General features: G+C 41.9%; 5 non-coding genes across 5 annotated transcripts; all 5 read right to left on the bottom strand.

Annotated features, from left to right (window-relative positions):
• Positions 1-1,789: 1,789 nt before the first annotated feature.
• trnag-ucc (transfer RNA glycine (anticodon UCC)) lies at positions 1,790-1,861 on the bottom strand. The gene has a single exon. It is a non-coding gene; the product is annotated as a tRNA-Gly (tRNA).
• Positions 1,862-4,300: 2,439 nt separating this feature from the next.
• Positions 4,301-4,372, bottom strand: trnaw-cca (transfer RNA tryptophan (anticodon CCA)). The gene has a single exon. It is a non-coding gene; the product is annotated as a tRNA-Trp (tRNA).
• Positions 4,373-11,021: 6,649 nt separating this feature from the next.
• On the bottom strand, positions 11,022-11,093 carry trnag-ucc (transfer RNA glycine (anticodon UCC)). The gene has a single exon. It is a non-coding gene; the product is annotated as a tRNA-Gly (tRNA).
• Positions 11,094-13,402: 2,309 nt separating this feature from the next.
• Positions 13,403-13,474, bottom strand: trnaw-cca (transfer RNA tryptophan (anticodon CCA)). The gene has a single exon. It is a non-coding gene; the product is annotated as a tRNA-Trp (tRNA).
• An 8,867-nt stretch (positions 13,475-22,341) lies between these two features.
• trnag-ucc (transfer RNA glycine (anticodon UCC)) lies at positions 22,342-22,413 on the bottom strand. Its single transcript has one exon. It is a non-coding gene; the product is annotated as a tRNA-Gly (tRNA).
• Positions 22,414-25,024: the final 2,611 nt, after the last annotated feature.

Genomic DNA, 25,024 nt, shown 5'->3' with positions numbered 1-25,024 from the left:
TGTTCTGTGATGTGCATTATTTAAATGTTTGTGTTTATTTTAGTTTTAACTAAACATTCTCTATACGCCATAAACATGGGCACCACTAAAATTTTTTTCATTGAGAGGGGGGATGGTTTTGGGGCTACTATCAAATCTCGCATATGGCCCCCAAATGGCTAGGGCCGGCTCTGGACATCACACATTACATAGGATGGGGCTGACGTTGGATGCGACTTTTCGTGACTTAAATCAAGTAACAAGTTACTAGTACACACATAGCCTCTAAGTGTACTGAGTAATGATACTCTCTCTTTCGTTCATTCGTTCCTTAGTATAATTACCTTTAGTAGTAGTAGTACTGGCCACTACTCGGAAGGTAGCGATGCGCACCAATAGATCACGAAAGCTTTCTCATAGTTTTGTGTTTTAGATAATGGTTCAATACGGACTCAATCCCCTTTCATGGACATGGCAGGGAACTTGCAGTTAGAACTAAGGAGTCTAATAAGACTTGGTGGTACGCAGAACTGAAGTGCCAAGTGACAGGCTATCACTTTCATTGCACACCGCATTGTCTTCTCACAGGGAGCGAATTGGGGAAATGTTGGATTTACGGCATCATGTAGAAAGACTGAATGGTTTAGTTACAGAAATAGATAAAAAAGATAGTGACCTTTCTTACTAGCTGAACTAACCTGCATAAAATTAAGAAGATACAGACATTTTCATGCAATTATTTCAAGTTACAGTCTGCTGCTCAGACACAGTTTGGCGCACAGATGCAACTATCATCAACTCAATTATAAACATATATCTAGACAGACAGAGAGACAGACATGGACTACATATCGTGCACATTGTATGAAATCATGCTGGTATATGTAGGCTTGTAGATGATTGTTAAGAGGCCTATTTGGAAACATACGAAATGAGATATTACCATAATGAAGTCATGATACATGAAGGAAATGTTTTTCATGTTGGCAAAAGTACCCTGTCAAAATGAAAATGAATGAGAGAAGACTAAAACAAAGGGCTCGTCCGGGATTTGAACCCTTTGAATCATACCCCTAGACCAACGAGCCACATAGCACAGGTTTCTGTGAAAACTAGTTAACATCGGTGCCACGTAGAGAGTTGTGCGCTCCTCTATTTGAACACTTTCTCCTTCAAACATTGCATGAGTGTCTGACTGCCGCCATCTAGCGGTGCTGACTGACCGATGGCTCGGGTATCTTGGATGTTGTTAAATGACATAACTGTCCGCCCAAGACACTGATGACCAAGGGTCATAGTTTTCCCTTGTAATAATAACAACAATAGTAATTGGAGTGAATGGAAGTGGCATTTCTATTTCTCCTTACTTTAGCCGTCATCGTCGCCAACATTGTTGTTGGTGAGCATGGAGAGGAGTGTATTAGCTTTTAAAGTATATTCAAGCAATGAACACGTCAAATAAATGTAATACCGAATACTTTTGCACGCAAGTGCACATGTATGTTACAGCGCTTCTGGGAGCACGGCCCACGTGAAGCAAGAGGGCGCAGTAAAGGTCTGCGAGTCAAGTGTGATGTGGGTATCCTGCAGCAGGGAGAGGAACCTTTGTTTTTCTACAGACGAAGCTGGTGCTGTGGGATACTAGTGTAAGGCCATTTATTCGTCATCTGTTCATGCGCAACGGTTCACCAGAAGTGTGTTAGTGAAAACAGCGGTAAGTGCAGGCTTAGTAGGGTCGCAATAGCTTGAATGGTGTCGAACTCCCCCGAAGCATCACAAGTGTGATGGCGTAAGCCTAGAAAGAAAACGTTGCGTTGGCCGGGAATTGAACCCGGGTCAACTGCTTGGAAGGCAGCTATGCTCACCACTATACCACCAACGCCCAGAAAGTCTCTCATTCCATGACTTTTGATGCATTTCAGATCATTCATCTGACTAGATACATGCGAATAATCACAGCCTACAGTGTAAAGCTTCTGATTACAGACAGGGCGTGTTGAGTGTGCTAAGTAACTTGCTAAATTCACTAACAAAAAGTCGCTGCTCTTACTACAAAACAAGTGCAAGATATATCATTCTTAGCTAAACAAACCACGTAAACAATCAATGTAACTCTTAACTAAACTAGGAAACGCGAGAGAAAAAGGCGATACTTAGCTGCGGCGACTTGAGCGACTTCTCAGCTGGCTTGCCCGAGTGTCCAGATGCATATGTGGAAATACTTCTATACAAACCATGAACATAGATTCTCGATAGATGAATACTGTTTATTTAAAGGTCAGTTTTTATTTAGCGCAAAGTTTATTGAATTTACCCACCAAGGTGGAACACGGACAATGATGTATTTGATTGACAGTGTAACTTGGACTGTTGGAGTAACTTGGACACCCATTGGAATGGAAAAACAAACTCGAGAAAAAAGTGTGTGTGTGTGTGTGTGTGTGTGTGTGTGTGTGTGTGTGTGTGTGTGTGTGTGTGTGTGTGTGTGTGTGTGTGTGTGTGTGTGTCACCTGCTGGTAGTGATGCATTTACATAACCTACAGACTATTTGGGCTGATTGTTCCTGGTGTATTAATGAAACTTTTCAAAGCGGTGGCTTACGTAGATGACATCACAGTCATTGTTAAGAATGGCAAGGATGTACCTTACCTTAAATGACTGTCAGAAATGAATTGAGTTTCTTCAGTGGTTAATGGCTTTTACTGGGGGAACTAGGTAGAAAGCAAGCCACTGTCTCTAGCCACATTTTGGACAAATGGACAAAACTAGATGGATTTAAAAATAGACGGATAGACAGTCGGATGGCGTCTGTCTACAATATTTTAAATGATAATAGTATATGTAGTATATGCATGTGTATTATAAACTAATCTTTACAGAATAGGGGTAATACCATAATAAAATGCTGATGAGAGGAGAAGAGATCTTATTCACTGGCCAAATACATGATTTCGACAATTGTCGTACATCTTGACGGCACTTAGCTTTACTTTTCACAATGTATGACTGCACTTACTGTACTTAACTGTATACATTGGAAGTTGTAAAATGTATTATCTTGAATTGCTTTGTTTAATGTAAATTTGAATTTGTAATGTTTGATGCCTTGTACTTAACTGTATTCTTGCACTTATGTTGCAAGTCGCCCTGCATAAGGGCGTCTGCCAAGAAATAAAAATAATAATAATGTTTAATAATAGTATATGTAGTATATGCATGTGTATTATAAACTAATCTTTACAGAAAAGGGGTAATACCATAATAAAATGCTGATGAGAAATTAAGAAAACCGTAAAAGAAAGGCATTTTAAACCAGGACCTCTCGCACTCTAAGAGAGAATCATATCTCGAACAAACTTACATTAGTGACATCTTTACACTAGTGCCACGTAGAAAGCGGTGCGCTCCAACAGCCGGAAACTTTCTCAGTCTCAAGTTCAAGCACCTTGTGTGTGACTGCCATCTAATGTTGCTGACTAATAGCACTATTGGACTAGAGGAGCTGGGGCTGGCAGAAATTCAGCCAGGCTTTTCTACAGGCGCAAACTCAGGTGATGCTGTGTAGGCTACTCCGTGTACGTCAATGAAAGTCTAGTGACTTCAATATACACACCCCGATGCACCCAAAGAGTGATTGTCAAAGTATGAGTGACTCGCTCCACTAGCAGCACCGACCTGCATCTCTCTGTGACACCCGGCGCCTCCGTCTGGATAAGCTGCTGGTAATGCCGAGCACGGCAGCAGATCTTGTACAGTGGAACCCTAATAATATTCCTAATAATATGGCAACATCCTGGGGGGTCGGTGTGCCGCGCCACAGTGCAGCGACCTTGGCGCATCACTAAAAGGCACCTTAGCGAGGCCTCGGAATCGCTCAAACATGAACCGAGAAATGAACATTGAATCCCATCTACTATTATTACCTAGTAGTGTTGATGTTATCTAAAGTATTTCTATACGTTTTTATTAGTGTATGAATTGTGTCGACCAGGGATCAGAAAGTGAGACAGTATAGGGTAGGCGGTAATCGAAAGCACAAGAAATACATAAAAGGGAGCTATACAGCAGGTGAATAAAACACGGATTGTGACAGTCGACTGTTAATAGCCTATAACAAGGCAGATTAAAATATAACAAACGATACGGATTCTTAAAATCAAATATAATTTCAACGTGCAGGAGACCAGACTGACTTTTATGCATCCCCTCGGGTGTAGATGCATGTTACTTAGACTAACAACGTTTGCATTCTAGGATATTAATAACACTCTCCAGAGCAGGAATTATTGAGTGATATTACAGGGAATGTTGAGTAAAAGACTGACCCCGACGTGATTTGAACACACAACCTTCTGATCTGGAGTCAGACGCGCTACCGTTGCGCCACGAGGTCCTTAAACTTCAGTTAACACAGGACGTCAAGGAAAAATATTGGGAACTATGGTGATGTTTTGCTAGTGACCATTAGGTTAATGAATGGGCAACTGAAGCATTGACGTGATGAAGAAGTTAAACAGAATGCTAAAGAGATAGTGACAGTGAGCATGACACAGAACACATGGCATGACGTGAATACCAAGTTAAACTTAAAGCAGAAATTACAGAAAGAAAGAAAACAAAGAAAACCGGACACTGCACATATGTTTGGTCTTTCCTATATCTTTAATATGATATCTCAGTAGTTTAAATTTGATACAGAAATTATTCTGGAATCCCATGAAATGGAAAATACAGTGAATATAAAACTATATTTGCTGTATTTATAACAAATATATTCCGCTTATACACTCACCTAAAGGATTATTAGGAACACCATACTAATACTGTGTTTTACCCCCTTTCGCCTTCAGAACTGCCTTAATTCTACGTGGCATTGATTCAACAAGGTGCTGAAAGCATTCTTTAGAAATGTTGGCCCATATTGATAGGATAGCATCTTGCAGTTGATCGAGATTTGCGGGATGCACATCCAGGGCACGAAGCTCCTGTTCCACCACATCCCAAAGATGCTCTATTGGGTTGAGATCTGGTGACTGTGGGGGCCAGTTTAGTACAGTGAACTCATTGTCATGTTCAAGAAACAAAATTTGAAATGATTCGACCTTTGTGACATGGTGCATTATCCTGCTGGAAGTAGCCATCAGAGGATGGGTACATGGTGGTCATAAAGGGATGGACATGCTCAGAAACAATGCTCAGGTAGGCCGTGGCATTTAAACGATGCCCAATTGGCACTAAGGGGCCTAAAGTGTGCCAAGAAGACATCCCCCACACCATTACACCACCACCACCAGCCTGCACAGTGGTAACAAGGCATGATGGATCCATGTTCTCATTCTGTTTACGCCAAATTCTGACTCTACCATCTGAATGTCTCAACAGAAATCGAGACTCATCAGACCAGGCAACATTTTTCCAGTCTTCAACTGTCCAATTTTGGTGAGCTTGTGCAAATTGTAGCCTCTTTTTCCTATGTGTAGTGGACATGAGTGGTACCCGGTGGGGTCTTCTGCTGTTGTAGCCCATCCGCCTCAAGGTTGTACGTGTTGTGGCTTCACAAATGCCTTGCTGCATACCTCGATTGTAACGAGTGTTTATTTCAGTCAAAGTTGCTCTTCTATCAGCTTGAAACAGTCGGCCCATTCTCCTCTGACCTCTAGCATCAACAAGGCATTTTCGCCCACAGGACTGCCGCATACTGGATGTTTTTCCCTTTTCACACCATTTTTTGTAAACCCTAGAAATGGTTGTGCGTGAAAATCCCAGTAACTGAGCAGATTGTGAAATACTCAGACGGGCCCGTCTGGCACCAACAACCATGCCACGCTCAAAATTGCTTAAATCACCTTTCTTTCCCATTCAGACATCCAGTTTGGAGTTCAGGAGATTGTCTTGACCAGGACCACACCCCTAAATGCATTGAAGCAACTGCCATGTGATTGGTTGGTTAGATAATTGCATTAATGAGAAATTGAACAGGTGTATCTAATAATCCTTTAGGTGAGTGTATTTGCCTTTACTAATATTGTATTTTATTTTACAATAGGTTTAATATAATAAGGTCCAAATAATAAATGTACATATTTGCACATGCTTGCTTTTGGTGAACAGGTAGAATTGGCCATTGTCTGAAAAAACATGCACTCACCTAGTTATTCACAGTTTAAACAGCGCCAGTGAATATTGGGTTTTAATGTTACAAGAGTGACGATGAAGTTATTGCGTTTAGTTGCTTTAAATAACTACAGTGGTTTGTGGATAACAGGAATATGTGCACATACAGAAAAGTTAAAAGTAACGCTGGGTAAGTACATAATCAAATCAAGTTTCACGAAAGATGATATGCTTCAGATACAACTTAATAGTAAAAATGCATTATGGTAAAGAGTTAATAGCTTTGTTGATAACCTCAACGTATGCTAATCAGTCTCTGTTTCGTGTTTATTTTCATAATAATTGTAATTATTATTATTAGTAGTAGTATTCTACAATAAAACTTGCATAAGTTCGAATTGTGCCGATATGTTTTCTGCACAAGGAAAAGTATATATATTATTAAGTTACACAAGCATTGTAAAGAAACCAACAACATATAGGCACCTGGGTGTGTTCTTCCTACTTGGATAAGTAGGTTAGCCGGCTAAGTTTCAGGATAACTTGGCATTAACTCGGGATTTTCCATTCTCCGTAGCGAGTTTAAAGTTCAGCCAGCTATGTTTCCAGAGCAGCATGTCCAGCATCTCAAACCTGCTCCCTGTCAGGTTAACTTGAAGTTAGATGGCTAACAATCTCACTGTATTTCATCTGCCCAGTTAAATGACAGCTGACTGTGTCCCCCAACAATGACGGCGCCGTTCCTAACAGATCCAGTAGTGATCCAGACCCAGTAGCTTTTCTGCGAGGAATAATTCATAGAGATTATAGATTTAAATTATACAGATTAATTATTTGAGCGTTACAGGTTCGGTCGGAAAGGAATGATTTACGTAGCCGATTAATTAGGACCGCACATCAGTCATTCCGCCCTGGGCCGGCCCTGACCAATTTGATGCCCTAGGCAAGATTTTAGCTGGTGCCCCTGGCATCGCAGCCAATTCCACCACCGATCATTGTGTTCATACACTCACACAGAAACTGCATAGCTTCATGTCTTAGATTTTCTTTATTTTTGAAACAATAAAAAACCACACAAAATAAAAACAGTATGCAAGAAACAAGTGACAAATCGAATTATGAATACAATATAAATTAGTATTGCACGAAAAAACTATATTACAGACACCATAGTGCAAGATGCATAATGTAGCAGTGTTCTACAGCCTTACCGCCTTGCCTTTCTTGCAGCAAACAAGTGACATAAAACGAATTATAAATAAGTGGATGTTTCCTGCAGCACACTTGAAAGAAAAAGTACATTTCTCAAAATTATGTTATAGGTAATGGAGGTTGATGAAAGAGTTAAATAGCTGATCGATCAAAAGGTGTGATCGTTGTGGGGCATCGGTAAGAATGCACAATTCTCATTCATTCCAAACAGTGTCCCTTTATTGCATCACTAGCAATGGGCGTTAGCCTATTTTGGTATTTGTTTTGTGTGTTATTTATTGCTTCTTGTTTTGTTTTATTTATTCACTTTCCACTGTCAGCTCTCTGCATTCCTTTCCCATCTCTCACTTCTTGATCCTCTGCAATCCGCCTTCCAAACACCGCTCACACCACTGAGACTGCTCTCCTGGCAGTCACTGACTCCCTCAACTGTGCTCGGGCAGCCTCCCTCTCCTCAATCCTCATCCTCCTTGGTCTCTCCGCAACATTTGACACCGTCGATCACTCCATCCTACTCTCCTGCCTCGCTGACCTTGGAATCTCTGGGACTGCTCTCACTTGTTTCTCCTCCTACCTCAACGACCTATCATGTGGCGAGCTTCCTCATCCACCCCTCAACCTCTCCTCACAGGAATAACCCCCGGGTTTAGCTATCCTCCCGATGGGTCACACTTCGGTAGCTACCTTTTTTACTTTCATGGGGCCCTGAAATCCTCGCTGCGCCCCTGGTCATGAAAGCTGTAATGTCTGGTATCAAAATACATTACTGGCTTTCGGCTTACACACGTCATTTCAACCCACTTGCTCAAGCAGACCGAGTAAACGTTTACTCGAGGTATACGGTCACACAGAAGGAGCATCCCAAAAACACCAGTAAATGGCGTAGAAATTTTGAAAACATGCACAATTTTCCACGATCTAAGCCCACAGTTTACGTGCAAAATCTAACGTCTGAGATGATGGTATCCATGTAACATTCCCGAAATGGACGCATTTTAAAAGTGCAAGGTAACGGTCTGGTCCATTTATTGTGGGTTTCAAGGTAAAGTACATTGCTGATGGACGTTTCATGGTTAATGCGGATCAGTGGTTTCCTTTATCATTATGCTCTCTAAATTGTTGTGGGTCTGTTGTACACTGTTCAGTACTGTACATCGTGTTTTAATCCTAACTTGATAAAACACTTCGATTCATGGCTTTGTAGCCCCACCAGTGACGTAAAAAACCACTCGGTAAGATCATTAAAACAAAGTATTAAACAAGGCGCAATGCACAAGACAGTCCTTTGCCCTGTGCAGTGCTGCGGGTAAACAACTCGTCTCTAGTGCAATAAACTAAGACCATGTAAACCCGAGAGGGAGAGGGGCATTTAATCTGTGACTCGAGCATATTGTCTCCAGTGAGGTCAATACACGCGTCAGGGATATGTATGCTAAATGTAATGTAAATATGATGGATATAATGTATATTGTGGTGGAGTTTATAAAGATAATGTCAGGGGAACTTTAGTGATGTTCTGTGTTTTCTAAATTCCAAGCAGTGGGACTTTAAGTCATAACTTTGTGAGGAATTTACATGTCTTTATAAATTATATATCATTATAAAGTAATAATCCAGCTCACTTTGCTAGCTAGCCTACTGCCAGTTGCCATCCAAATGATGATAATGATCAGCTAGTAGTTAAGTACTGCAGTAGTTTGCCAGTTGTCAGCTAATGATTTTTCATAGTATTGTATTATTTAAATTCAGTTTTTTGTGCACTATAGTATTTTCAGTATTGAGTATTTTTGGTGTGGATGTTATTTTACCTAAACAGTTTATTAGTTATTGCTCTGATTTCAATATGCATAGTGCACTATTTACATTTGTATTGATTATTACATCAATTTCTTCAACAAGTACAGTGTATGTTAAAGTGCAATACATGTTCTGTGATGTGCATTATTTAAATGTTTGTGTTTATTTTAGTTTTAACTAAACATTCTCTATACGCCATAAACATGGGCACCACTAAAATGTTTTTCATCGAGAGGGGGGATGGTTTTGGGGCTACTATCAAATCTCGCATATGGCCCCCAAATGGCTAGGGCCGGCTCTGGACATCACACATTACATAGGATGGGGCTGACGTTGGATGGTACTTTTCGTGACTTAAATCAAGTAACAAGTTACTAGTACACACATAGCCTCTAAGTGTACTGAGTAATGATACTCTCTCTTTCGTTCATTCGTTCCTTAGTATTTTTACCTTTAGTAGTAGTAGTACTGGCCACTACTCGGAAGGTAGCGATGCGCACCAATAGATCACGAAAGCTTTCTCATAGTTTTGTGTTTTAGATAATGGTTCAATACGGACTCAATCCCCTTTCATGGACATGGCAGGGAACTTGCAGTTAGAACTAAGGAGTCTAATAAGACTTGGTGGTACGCAGAACTGAAGTGCCAAGTGACAGGCTATCACTTTCATTGCACACCGCATTGTCTTCTCGCAGGGAGCGAATTGGGGAAATGTTGGATTTACGGCATCATGTAGAAAGACTGAATGGTTTAGTTACAGAAAAAGATAAAAAAAAGATAGTGACCTTTCTTACTAGCTGAACTAACCTGCATAAAATTAAGAAGATACAGACATTTTCATGCAATTATTTCAAGTTACAGTCTGCTGCTCAGACACAGTTTGGCGCACAGATGCAACTATCATCAACTCAATTATAAACATATATCTAGACAGACAGAGAGACAGACATGGACTACATATCGTGCACATTGTATGAAATCATGCTGGTATATGTAGGCTTGTAGATGATTGTTAAGAGGCCTATTTGGAAACATACGAAATGAGATATTACCATAATGAAGTCATGATACATGAAGGAAATGTTTTTCATGTTGGCAAAAGTACCCTGTCAAAATGAAAATGAATGAGAGAAGACTAAAACAAAGGGCTCGTCCGGGATTTGAACCCTTTGAATCATACCCCTAGACCAACGAGCCACATAGCACAGGTTTCTGTGAAAACTAGTTAACATCGGTGCCACGTAGAGAGTTGTGCGCTCCTCTATTTGAACACTTTCTCCTTCAAACATTGCATGAGTGTCTGACTGCCGCCATCTAGCGGTGCTGACTGACCGATGGCTCGGGTATCTTGGATGTTGTTAAATGACATAACTGTCCGCCCAAGACACTGATGAACAAGGGTCATAGTTTTCCCTTGTAATAATAACAACAATAGTAATTGGAGTGAATGGAAGTGGCATTTCTATTTCACTTTACTTTAGCCGTCATCGTCGCCAACATTGTTGTTGGTGAGCATGGAGAGGAGTGTATTAGCTTTTAAAGTATATTCAAGCAAAGAACACGTCAAATAAATGTAATACCGAATACTTTTGCACGCAAGTGCACATGTATGTTACAGCGCTACTGGGAGCACGGCCCACGTGAAGCAAGAGGGCGCAGTAAAGGTCTGCGAGTCAAGTGTGATGTGGGTATCCTGCAGCAGGGAGAGGAACCTTTGTTTTTCTACAGACGAAGCTGGTGCTGTGGGATACTAGTGTAAGGCCATTTATTCGTCATCTGTTCATGCGCAACGGTTCACCAGAAGTGTGTTAGTGAAAACAGCGGTAAGTGCAGGCTTAGTAGGGTCGCAATAGCTTGAATGGTGTCGAACTCCCCCGAAGCATCACAAGTGTGATGGCGGAAGCCTAGAAAGAAAACGTTGCGTTGGCCGGGAATCGAACCCGGGTCAACTGCTTGGAAGGCAGCTATGCTCACCACTATACCACCAACGCCCAGAAAGTCTCTCATTCCATGACTTTTGATGCATTTCAGATCATTCATCTGACTAGATACATGCGAATAATTACAGCCTACAGTGTAAAGCTTCTGATTACAGACAGGGCGTGTTGAGTGTGCTAAGTAACTTGCTAAATTCACTAACAAACAGTCGCTGCTCTTACTACAAAACAGGTGCAAGATATATCATTCTTAGCTAAACAAACCACGTAAACAATCAATGTAACTCTTAACTAAACTAGGAAACGCGAGAGAAAAAGGCGATACTTAGCTGCGGCGACTTGAGCGACTTCTCAGCTGGCTTGCCCGAGTGTCCAGATGCATATGTGGAAATACTTCTATACAATCCATGAACATAGATTCTCGATAGATGAATACTGTTTATTTAAAGGTCAGTTTTTATTTAGCGCATAGTTTATTGAATTTACCCACCAAGGTGGAACACGGACAATGATGTATTTGATTGACAGTGTAACTTGGACTGTTGGAGTAACTTGGACACCCATTGGAATGGAAAAACAAACTCGAGAGAAAAGTGTGTGTGTGTGTGTGTGTGTGTGTGTCACCTGCTGGTAGTGATGCATTTACATAACCTACAGACTATTTGGGCTGATTGTTCCTGGTGTATTAATGAAACTTTTCAAAGCGGTGGCTTACGTAGATGACATCACAGTCATTGTTAAGAATGGCAAGGATGTACCTTACCTTAAATGACTGTCAGAAATGAATTGAGTTTCTTCAGTGGTTAATGGCTTTTACTGGGGGAACTAGGTAGAAAGCAAGCCACTGTCTCTAGCCACATTTTGGACAAATGGACAAAACTAGATGGATTTAAAAATAGACGGATAGACAGTCGGATGGCGTCTGTCTACAATATTTTAAATGATAATAGTATATGTAGTATATGCATGTGCATTATAAACTAATCTTTACATAAAAGGGGTAATACCATAATAAAATGCTGATGAGAGGAGAAGAGATCTTATTCACTGGCCAAATACATGATTTCGACAATTGTCGTACATCTTGACGGCACTTAGCTTTACTTTTCACAATGTATGACTGCACTTACTGTACTTAACTGTATACATTGGAAGTTGTAAAATGTATTATCTTGAATTGCTTTGTTTAATGTAAATTTGAATTTGTAATGTTTGATGCCTTGTACTTAACTGTATTCTTGCACTTATGTTGCAAGTCGCCCTGCATAAGGGCGTCTGCCAAGAAATAAAAATAATAATAATGTGTTTTATACAATGAGAAATTAAGAAAACCGTAAAAGAAAGGCATTTTAAACCAGGACCTCTCGCACTCTAAGAGAGAATCATATCTCGAACAAACTTACATTAGTGACATCTTTACACTAGTGCCACGTAGAAAGCGGTGCGCTCCAACAGCTGGAAACTTTCTCAGTCTCAAGTTCAAGCACCTTGTGTGTGACTGCCATCTAATGTTGCTGACTAATAGCACTATTGGACTAGAGGAGCTGGGGCTGGCAGAAATTCAGCCAGGCTTTTCTACAGGCGCAAACTCAGCTGATGCTGTGTAGGCTACTCCGTGTACGTCAATGAAAGTCTAGTGACTTCAATATACACACCCCGATGCACCCAAAGAGTGATTGTCAAAGTATGAGTGACTCGCTCCACTAGCAGCACCGACCTGCATCTCTCTGTGACACCCGGCGCCTCCGTCTGGATAAGCTGCTGGTAATGCCGAGCACGGCAGCAGATCTTGTACAGTGGAACCCTAATAATATTCCTAATAATATGGCAACATCCTGGGGGGTCGGTGTGCCGCGCCACAGTGCAGCGACCTTAGCGCATCACTAAAAGGCACCTTAGCGAGGCCTCGGAATCGCTCAAACATGAACCGAGAAATGAACATTGAATCCCATCTACTATTATTACCTAGTAGTGTTGATGTTATCTAAAGTATTTCTATACGTTTTTATTAGTGTATGAATTGTGTCGACCAGGGATCAGAAAGTGAGACAGTATTGGGTAGGCGGTAATCGAAAGCACAAGAAATACATAAAAGGGAGCTATACAGCAGGTGAATAAAACACGGATTGTGACAGTCTACTGTTAATAGCCTATAACAAGGCAGATTAAAATATAACAAACGATACGGATTCTTAAAATCAAATATAATTTCAACGTGCAGGAGACCAGACTGACTTTTATGCATCCTCTCGGGTGTAGATGCATGTTACTTAGACTAACAACGTTTGCATTCTAGGATATTAATAACACTCTCCACAGCAGGAATTATTGAGTGATATTACAGGGAATGTAGAGTAAAAGACTGACCCCGACGTGATTTGAACACACAACCTTCTGATCTGGAGTCAGACGCGCTACCGTTGCGCCACGAGGTCCTTAAACTTCAGTTAACACAGGACGTCAAGGAAAAATATTGGGAACTATGGTGATGTTTTGCTAGTGACCATTTAGGTTAATGAATGGGCAACTGAAGCATTGACGTGATGAAGAAGTTAAACAGAATGCTAAAGAGATAGTGACAGTGAGCATGACACAGAACACATGGCATGACGTGAATACCAAGTTAAACTTAAAGCAGAAATTACAGAAAGAAAGAAAAAAAAACGGATACTGCACATGTGTTTGGTCTTTCCTATATCTTTAATATGATATCTCAGTAGTTTAAATTTGATACAGAAATTATTCTGGAATCCCATGAAATGGAAAATACAGTGAATATAAAACTATATTTGCTGTATTTATAACAAATATATTCCGCTTATACACTCACCTAAAGGATTATTAGGAACACCATACTAATACTGTGTTTTACCCCCTTTCGCCTTCAGAACTGCCTTAATTCTACGTGGCATTGATTCAACAAGGTGCTGAAAGCATTCTTTAGAAATGTTGGCCCATATTGATAGGATAGCATCTTGCAGTTGATCGAGATTTGTGGGATGCACATCCAGGGCACGAAGCTCCCGTTCCACCACATCCCAAAGATGCTCAATTGGGTCGAGATCTGGTGACTGTGGGGGCCAGTTTAGTACAGTGAACTCATTGTCATGTTCAAGAAACCAATTTGAAATGATTCGACCTTTGTGACATGGTGCATTATCCTGCTGGAAGTAGCCATCAGAGGATGGGTACATGGTGGTCATAAAGGGATGGACATGGTCAGAAACAATGCTCAGGTAGGCCGTGGCATTTAAACGATGCCCAATTGGCACTAAGGGGCCTAAAGTGTGCCAAGAAAACATCCCCCACACCATTACACCACCACCACCAGCCTGCACAGTGGTAACAAGGCATGATGGATCCATGTTCTCATTCTGTTTACGCCAAATTCTGACTCTACCATCTGAATGTCTCAACAGAAATCGAGACTCATCAGACCAGGCAACATTTTTCCAGTCTTCAACTGTCCAATTTTGGTGAGCTTGTGCAAATTGTAGCCTCTTTTTCCTATCTGTAGTGGAGATGAGTGGTACCCGGTGGGGTCTTCTGCTGTTGTAGCCCATCCGCCTCAAGGTTGTACGTGTTGTGGCTTCACAAATGCCTTGCTGCATACCTCGGTTGTAACGAGTGTTTATTTCAGTCAAAGTTGCTCTTCTATCAGCTTGAATCAGTCGGCCCATTCTCCTCTGACCTCTAGCATCAACAAGGCATTTTCGCCCACAGGACTGCTGCATACTGGATGTTTTTCCCTTTTCACACCATTTTTTGTAAACCCTAGAAATGGTTGTGCGTGAAAATCCCAGTAACTGAGCAGATTGTGAAATACTCAGACCGGCCCGTCTGGCACCAACAACCATGCCACGCTCAAAATTGCTTAAATCACCTTTCTTTCCCATTCAGACATCCAGTTTGGAGTTCAGGAGATTGTCTTGACCAGGACCACACCCCTAAATGCATTGAAGCAACTGCCATGTGATTGGTTGGTTAGATAATTGCATTAATGAGAAATTGAACAGGTGTATCTAATAATCCTTTAGGTGAGTGTATTTGCCTTTACTAATATTGTATTTTATTTTACAATAGGTTTAATATAATAAGGTCCAAATAATAAATGTACATATTTGCACATGCTTGCTTTTGGTGAACAGGTAGAATTGGCCATTGTCTGAAAAAACATGCACTCACCTAGTTATTCACAGTTTAAACAGCGCCAGTGAATATTGGGTTTTAATGTTACAAGAGTGACGATGAAGTTATTGCGTTTAGTTGCTTTAAATAACTACAGTGGTTTGTGGATAACAGGAATATGTGCACATACAGAAAAGTTAAAAGTAACGCTGGGTAAGTACATAATCAAATCAAGTTTCACGAAAGATGATATGCTTCAGATACAACTTAATAGTAAAAATGCATTATGGTAAAGAGTTAATAGCTTTGTTGATAACCTCAACGTATGCTAATCAGTCTCTGTTTCGTGTTTATTATCATAATAATTGTAATTATTATTAGTAGTAGTAGTATTCTACAATAAAACTTGCATAAGTTCGAATTGTGCCGATATGTTTTCTGTACAAGGAAAAGTATATATATTATTAAGTTACACAAGCATTGTAAAGAAACCAACAACATATAGGCACCTGGGTGTGTTCTTCCTACTTGGATAAGTAGGTTAGCCGGCTAAGTTTCAGGATAACTTGGCATTAACTCGGGATTTTCCATTCTCCGTAGCGAGTTTAAAGTTCAGCCAGCTATGTTTCCAGAGCAGCATGTCCAGCATCTCAAACCTGCTCCCTGTCAGGTTAACTTGAAGTTAGATGGCTAACAATCTCACTGTATTTCATCTGCCCAGTTAAATGACAGCTGACTGTGTCCCCCAACAATGACGGCGCCGTTCCTAACAGATCCAGTAGTGATCCAGACCCAGTAGCTTTTCTGCGAGGAATAATTCATAGAGATTATAGATTTAAATTATACAGATTATTTATTTGAGCGTTACAGGTTCGGTCGGAAAGGAATGATTTACGTAGCCGATTAATTAGGACCGCACATCAGTCATTCCGCCCTGGGCCGGCCCTGACCAATTTGATGCCCTAGGCAAGATTTTAGCTGGTCCCCTTGCATCGCAGCCAATTCCACCACCGATCATTGTGTTCATACACTTACACAGAAACTGCATAGCTTCATGTCTTAGATTTTCTTTATTTTTGAAACAAGAAAAAAACACACAAAATAAAAACAGTATGCAAGAAACAAGTGACAAAACGAATTATGAATACAATATAAATAAGTATTGCACGAAAAAACTATATTACCGACACCATAGTGCAAGATGCATAATGTAGCAGTGTTCTACAGCCTTACCGCCTTGCCTTTCTTGCAGCAAACAAGTGACATAAAACGAATTATAAATAAGTGGATGTTTCCTGCAGCACACTTGAAAGAAAAGGTATATTTCTCAGAATTATGTTATAGGTAATGGAGGTTGATGAAAGAGTTAAATAGCTGATCGATCAAAAGGTGTGATCGTTGTGGGGCATCGGTAAGAATGCACAATTCTCATTCATTCCAAACAGTGTCCCTTTACTGCATCACTAGCAATGGGCGTTAGCCTATTTTGGTATTTGTTTTGTGTGTTTTTTATTGCTTTTTGTTTTGTTTTATTAATTCACTTTAAACCTCTTATATTATCACATTATTCCCATTAAAATCACGTTTGTTTACTTTGAATGTCCCGCCCCACTTCACGGAAATGCACGAGTTTTATTTACGATTGATTGATTTAAATATACACATGGCTAATCACGCATTCATGAGAGTACCCGCTTATTCGCCAGGTTCTACGAAATTCAATAATTGACCATGAGGAGCACCTGTTAGGCTGGAGATAAAATGCTCCCGGGGTGGAGCTGGGGGGGACGGGATTGCAGAGCAACGGGAACGAAACGTGGAGCCAAAGGCGAACGAAGGACTTGATGGACAAGTAACGGAAAGGGCTAAGAGACCCAGAGGAGAGCTGAGGCGACCTCTGCAACGCTAGCGAGAGTATCCAGAGAAGGGATAGCGTACAGGCTTTTTGAACTACAGTAGTGTTTCAAAGGATAAGAACGAACAACCTGTTTTTTTTTTTTTTCAACTCGGCCATTGTTTTCTTGGACTGTACATGGACATTGTAATTTCTTTGTATTGCCAAACCCGGACCAGAGCAGAAGCTGAATTTTTGTCGGAGCCCCTCATTACTTTTTACTAGGACACGTGGACTATTGCCTGCCCCATTCCAGCTCCTGGTGCTGCCGGAGGAGACCAACAGAACCCTCCACGAATGCATTTTTTAGTTTGAACTTTTTTGTCTTTTTAACATAAAGAGGAAGTCTGATGGATTTTATATTAGAGATTTGTAATCCAGTTAATTGTATACCTGTCTTGTGTGGTCTGTGGTGTGCTCCTGGCTTGAGATTCCCCAATTTAAATAACCTAAATCGAAGGGAGAATTGAGGTAGTAAATGCAAAATGGGCATATTTGGGCAATCGACAACCTCCCAATGGGTCCTAGCGGCTGTAGACAACCGCTAGGTGGTGTAGTCGTGCTTCCATAAGTTTTACCCCCCAGTGGTACTGTATAACTTCCACTCTGTGACACATCCTAGATTTTAATAGCGACAAGATGTGAAGTCATAGTGAAGAGCTTGGGAAGGTGCGGTCACGCCTGCTTCATCAATGACGGGAGCTTTGGGGAGACGGGAGGCAGTCACATTACCTTCCTGTGAGCAGTAACTGCCGAACCAACACACATTACTTGTGTGTGCCAAATACTTCTGTTTTATTAGTACCTAATTTTTCAGCACCAGTATTTAACTTTTCAGATTGTTGGAATAAAACTGTACAGGTATTCCCTGCTAACACACAACATTGCCAATAACATTGTAGCAATATAATTTATATTGCTACAGCATTGAGGCAATGTGCTAGCAGGGTTGTTGTACTTTGGAATCGGTTCATGCTTCACGATTGGTTAATTGCCTATTTTTTTTTTTTGCCTTCATAAACAATTCGTGTATCGACTTTGCTCCCTTTTTCTTGGGATTGTGCGTCTTGTAGGCAGTCCATAGGTTGTCCCTATATTAATTTATTCATGAAATTCCAACCGAAATAGCGACAGTTCTACAGCTATTTCAAACCAGAAGTTTGAATCGCTCCTGATTTCAGGAAAAGGTGTAAATAAAGAACTGTCTCGTTCTGTCCGTCCCTCCCCTCCTCAGCCTTGGATCTCTTCTGTTCTCTGCTCAACCAGTCTGCGCACCACTGAGCACAAGTGGAAGAGATCCAAACTCCCAGCTACCCTCGCACTCTACCACTCTCTACTGCCCACATTCCCCTCCTCGCTCACCTCAGTCTTACTTCCAGTCATTCTTTGAATCCACTGTCCACAACCCCCGCAAGCTTTACTCCACCTTCTCTCTCTTCTCCCCCCTCCTCCCTCATCTCATCTCACCTCATCATTTTGCCTCATTCTTCTACAAGATCACAGACATCCACAAGCTCTTCAACAGTCTCCTCTCCACTCCCACCCTGCCCAAGTCTCCCACCGATCAAGCTTCCATTTCTTCATTCTCTCCTCTCTCAGACTCTGAACTTTCCTCTCTCCTCCTAGGTCACAAACCCATAATATGTCCCCTGGACCCTCTCTCTACTCGCCTCCTGCAAGCGTCTGCTCCATTTCAACTCCCCTTCTTCTCCTCCCTCCTCAACTCCTCACTCCTCTCTGGCTGTTTCCCCTCTTGCATTTAAACAAGCTGCGGTCATCCCACTCCTCAAGAAACCTACCCTTGACCCCACCTCTCCTCAGAGGCACCTGTCTCTGCCCTGTCGCCCTACTCCCCTTCCTCTCAAAGACCCTCGAGCGTGCGGTCCACTGTCAGCTCTCTGCATTCCTTTCCCATCTCTCACTTCTTGATCCTCTGCAATCCGCCTTCCAAACACCGCTCACACCACTGAGACTGCTGTCCTGGCAGTCACTGACTCCCTCAACTGTGCTCGGGCAGCCTCCCTCTCCTCAATCCTCATCCTCCTTGGTCTCTCCGCAACATTTGACACCGTCGATCACTCCATCCTCCTCTCCTGCCTCGCTGACCTTGGAATCTCTGGGACTGCTCTCACTTGTTTCTCCTCCTACCTCAACGACCGGACCTATCAAGTGGCGAGCTTCCTCATCCACCCCTCAACCTCTCCTCACAGGCATAACCCCCGGGTTTAGCTATCCTCCCGATGGGTCACACTTCGGTAACTACCTTTTTTACTTTCATGGGGCCCTGAAATCCTCGCTGCGCCCCTGGTCATGAAAGCTGTAATGTCTGTTATCAAAATACATTACTGGCTTTCGGCTTACACACGTCATTTCAACCCACTTGCTCAAGCAGACCGAGTAAACGTTTACTCGAGGTATACGGTCACACAGAAGGAGCATCCCAAGAACACCAGTAAATGGCGTAGAAATTTTGAAAACACGCACAATTTTCCACGATCTAAGCCCACAGTTTACGTGCAAATTCTAATGTCTGAGATGATGGTATCCATGTAACATTCCGGAAATGGACGCATTTTAAAAGTGCAAGGTAACGGTCTGGTCCATTTATTGTGGGTTTCAAGGTAAAGTACATTGCTGATGGACGTTTCATGGTTAATGCGGATCAGTGGTTTCCTTTATCATTATGCTCTCTAAATTGTTGTGGGTCTGTTGTACACTGTTCAGTTTTGTACATCGTGTTTTAATCCTAACTTGATAAAACACTTCGATTCATGGCTTTGTAGCCCCACCAGTGACGTAAAAAACCACTCGGTAAGATCATTAAAACAAAGTATTAAACAAGGCGCAATGCACAAGACAGTCCTTTGCCCTGTGCAGGGCTGCGGGTAAACAACTCGTCTCTAGTGCAATAAACTAAGACCATGTAAACCCGAGAGGGAGAGGGGCATTTAATCTGTGACTCGAGCATATTGTCTCCAGTGAGGTCAATACACGCGTCAGGGATATGTATGCTAAATGTAATGTAAATATGATGGATATAATGTATATTGTGGTGGAGTTTATAAAGATAATGTCAGGGGAACTTTAGTGATGTTCTGTGTTTTCTAAATTCCAAGCAGTGGGACTTTAAGTCATAACTTTGTGAGGAATTTACATGTCTTTATAAATTATATATCATTATAAAGTAATAATCCAGCTCACTTTGCTAGCTAGCCTACTGCCAGTTGCCATCCAAATGATGATAATGATCAGCTAGTAGTTAAGTACTGCAGTAGTTTGCCAGTTGTCAGCTAATGATTTTTGATAGTATTGTATTATTTAAATTCAGTTTTTTGTGCACTACAGTATTTTCAATATTGAGTATTTTTGGTGTGGATGTTATTTTACCTAAACAGTTTATTAGTTATTGCTCTGATTTCAATATGCATAGTGCACTATTTACATTTGTATTGATTATTACATCAATTTCTTCAACAAGTACAGTGTATGTTAAAGTGCAATACATGTTCTGTGATGTGCATTATTTAAATGTTTGTGTTTATTTTAGTTTTAACTAAACATTCTCTATACGCCATAAACATGGGCACCACTAAAATGTTTTTCATCGAGAGGGGGGATGGTTCTGGGGCTACTATCAAATCTCGCATATGGCCCCCAAATGGCTAGGGCCGGCTCTGGACATCACACATTACATAGGATGGGACTGACGTTGGATGCGACTTTTCGTGACTTAAATCAAGTAACAAGTTACTAGTACACACATAGCCTCTAAGTGTACTGAGTAATGATACTCTCTCTTTCGTTCATTCGTTCCTTAGTATAATTACCTTTAGTAGTAGTAGTACTGGCCACTACTCGGAAGGTAGCGATGCGCACCAGCTTTCTCATAGTTTTGTGTTTTAGATAATGGTTCAATACGGACTCAATCCCCTTTCATGGACATGGCAGGGAACTTGCAGTTAGAACTAAGGAGTCTAATAAGACTTGGTGGTACGCAGAACTGAAGTGCCAAGTGACAGGCTATCACTTTCATTGCACACCGCATTGTCTTCTCGCAGGGAGCGAATTGGGGAAATGTTGGATTTACGGCATCATGTAGAAAGACTGAATGGTTTAGTTACAGAAAAAGATAAAAAAGATAGTGACCTTTCTTACTAGCTGAACTAACCTGCATAAAATTAAGAAGATACAGACATTTTCATGCAATTATTTCAAGTTACAGTCTGCTGCTCAGACACAGTTTGGCGCACAGATGCAACTATCATCAACTCAATTATAAACATATATCTAGAGAGACAGAGAGACAGACATGGACTACATATCGTGCACATTGTATGAAATCATGCTGGTATATGTAGGCTTGTAGATGATTGTTAAGAGGCCTATTTGGAAACATACGAAATGAGATATTACCATAATGAAGTCATGATACATGAAGGAAATGTTTTTCATGTTGGCAAAAGTACCCTGTCAAAATGAAAATGAATGAGAGAAGACTAAAACAAAGGGCTCGTCCGGGATTTGAACCCTTTGAATCATACCCCTAGACCAACGAGCCACATAGCACAGGTTTCTGTGAAAACTAGTTAACATCGGTGCCACGTAGAGAGTTGTGCGCTCCTCTATTTGAACACTTTCTCCTTCAAACATTGCATGAGTGTCTGACTGCCGCCATCTAGCGGTGCTGACTGACCGATGGCTCGGGTATCTTGGATGTTGTTAAATGACATAACTGTCCGCCCAAGACACTGATGACCAAGGGTCATAGTTTTCCCTTGTAATAATAACAACAATAGTAATTGGAGTGAATGGAAGTGGCATTTCTATTTCTCCTTACTTTAGCCGTCATCGTCGCCAACATTGTTGTTGGTGAGCATGGAGAGGAGTGTATTAGCTTTTAAAGTATATTCAAGCAATGAACACGTCAAATAAATGTAATACCGAATACTTTTGCACGCAAGTGCACATGTATGTTACAGCGCTTCTGGGAGCACGGCCCACGTCAAGCAAGAGGGCGCAGTAAAGGTCTGCGAGTCAAGTGTGATGTGGGTATCCTGCAGCAGGCAGAGGAACCTTTGTTTTTCTACAGACGAAGCTGGTGCTGTGGGATACTAGTGTAAGGCCATTTATTCGTCATCTGTTCATGCGCAACGGTTCACCAGAAGTGTGTTAGTGAAAACAGCGGTAAGTGCAGGCTTAGTAGGGTCGCAATAGCTTGAATGGTGTCGAACTCCCCCGAAGCATCACAAGTGTGATGGCGGAAGCCTAGAAAGAAAACGTTGCGTTGGCCGGGAATCGAACCCGGGTCAACTGCTTGGAAGGCAGCTATGCTCACCACTATACCACCAACGCCCGGAAAGTCTCTCATTCCATGACTTTTGATGCATTTCAGATCATTCATCTGACTAGATACATGCGAATAATCACAGCCTACAGTGTAAAGCTTCTGATTGAGTGTGCTAAGTAACTTGCTAAATTCACTAACAAACAGTCGCTGCTCTTACTACAAAACAGGTGCAAGATATATCATTCTTAGCTAAACAAACCACGTAAACAATCAATGTAACTCTTAACTAAACTAGGAAACGCGAGAGAAAAAGGCGATACTTAGCTGCGGCGACTTGAGCGACTTCTCAGCTGGCTTGCCCGAGTGTCCAGATGCATATGTGGAAATACTTCTATACAAACCATGAACATAGATTCTCGATAGATGAATACTGTTTATTTAAAGGTCAGTTTTTATTTAGCGCATAGTTTATTGAATTTACCCCCCGAGGTGGAACACGGACAAACAAAAATCAAACCTGCTCAGTGTCAGGTTAACTTGAAGTTAGATGGCTAAATAAATTATACAGATTATTTATTTGAGCGTTACAGGTTCGGTCGGAAAGGAATGATTTACGTAGCCGATTAATTAGGACCGCACATCAGTAGATAGTAGGGTTTTTTGGGCGCGGCCTATTTTGTTATGACGTATGCCCTAAGCTTATTAATATTCCTACGTCATAATTGGGGGGCGTGATTTTAGAGTTATTTCCTTAATTATTCCTACGTCATATCCGTCAGAAAGTGTACACCCCTAAAACCCTGAACAACAAGGCCACCCATAAAGACCCCCCCCCCCCTCTGAAGGCAACGCCCCGAAACTCTCCTCTCTATTTAAGACCCCGCACTGCTTTTAGGCAATACCTCTTTAATTCTCAGCATCTGAAACATCCCGCTTCTTCAACATGTCCAGCGACATCAACATGAAACCCCGCAAGAAACAATCCCGGGCAAGGGTTCCTGTACTCACCAATTTGAAGATTGAACGCTCCTGGGTGTTGTTCTGGGGGGGTCGACGGGGTTACCGCTTTAAAAGGGATCCCAGCTATGTTGGAGTGGAGCTTTTTGCTTTGGGAGAGAAGGAGGGTACGTTGGAACCTTTTGAGACGGTGATTGAATACTCTTTTGAGGACTGGTTGAAGGTGATGGCATGGAGAGACCTGGGGCTTGTGGATAAGACTCTAGAAGGCTTGCAAGAGGGTCCAAGAGAAGGCGAAACGGAGTCTCCGACTCAGAGTTTTGAAAGGTGTGAATGGGAAAGCTTGCAGAACTACGGTACAGTGGTGAAGAGTCTATCTCTAACTACTGATCGTAAGGTTTTGTTTAGCAGTACCCTGATTACAAACCCTATTGAAGGGGTTGTGGAGGATCCAGAAAAACAGGTTACTGAAATTATGTTTGACGCCGTGGACTGGCCGTTCTTGAAAGAGGTCATAAACTGTATAAATGATGGTTTTGACATCTTGACCAAATGTTCACAACTGGATTCTGTTAGAAGTTGAATATGCTGGATTATGGATTATATATCCCCCTTGAATGACGACGACGATGATAAAACAGACGACCTGTGGGGGGTTGGAGGGGGGTCTGACGGCTCAGGGTCTACTCTCTTCTAAGAGGGCGGTGTGTCGTGACGTAGTGAAGAGATAGGATAAAAGGCGCAACAATTCATTCATGGTTTAAAATTAAAGAGAATGTCTTACCCGAAAGCTGCAGACGTCGACAGGCTCTACAGGCCTCTTCAAACCCGGGATCACCCCTGGTTCTATTCCCCAGATTTTGTATACACTCCGGAACCCTCTGACTGCGGTTACCCTCCAAGACCTCAGACCCCGGTCCCTCAGGACGAAACAACATGCGGAGCGATGGATGTCCAAATGAGTCTCGGGGATCCCCAGCCTCTGGAGCTCATGGAGGGCCTCGATTTTGCCGAACTGTCTACCGTCTGTGCGTCTCAGGAGGGGGTCAGTCCAATGGATGTAGAAACACCCCACAAACCACCAGGCGACCCAATGAGCATCGGACTGTCTCGGGGGCGTGATGAAGACGCAGGATTTATGCCCGGGGTAGGTGTCCAAGTAAGCAGAGTGGTTAAAAGCACCCTGGTGTATATTCTGAGTGCTCTCATCGACCGAGCTCTGAAAGAAGTCTGTCGGGGGTGTGAAGTGAATCACCCCAGTCAGTTGAGACACAGTTGTTTGTTTGAACCAGACCGTTACTATTTCCTGTTCTATTTCAACGTGTTTTACAGAAGACTGAACAAACCGTGGCTGAAACCGGCACTAATCAAGGCTCTGTCTTACTCCCACATACATGTCACTGCTGGACAAGTCCAGAAAATCATAGATGAGATTTTGCTGGAGCTGAAAAAGGAGCCGTTTATAATAGAGAAACTTGGGCAGCTGCTCAATGACCTGGATGAGCCAAGTAGAAAAACCGCTGGCAAGCTAAAAGCTTATTTCTTCCGTAAAGAAGTTAAAGCTGGGGGCAGCGACGAAGAATTCGACATCTACGCCACTGATTCAGACTCTGACCTGAACTAAGGGACTTTGAACATGGGGAATGTTCTGGACTGCTGCTGCAACTGGTTCTGTCATCAACACTCTGCAGCTAACCTGAGAGCGCTATTACACCATGT

This window comes from Amia ocellicauda, unplaced genomic scaffold (assembly GCF_036373705.1).
Source record: "Amia ocellicauda isolate fAmiCal2 unplaced genomic scaffold, fAmiCal2.hap1 HAP1_SCAFFOLD_112, whole genome shotgun sequence".
Lineage (NCBI taxonomy): Eukaryota > Metazoa > Chordata > Actinopteri > Amiiformes > Amiidae > Amia > Amia ocellicauda.
The sequence above is the reverse complement of the archived record's forward strand: the minus strand, read 5'-3'. Positions and strand labels throughout refer to the sequence as shown.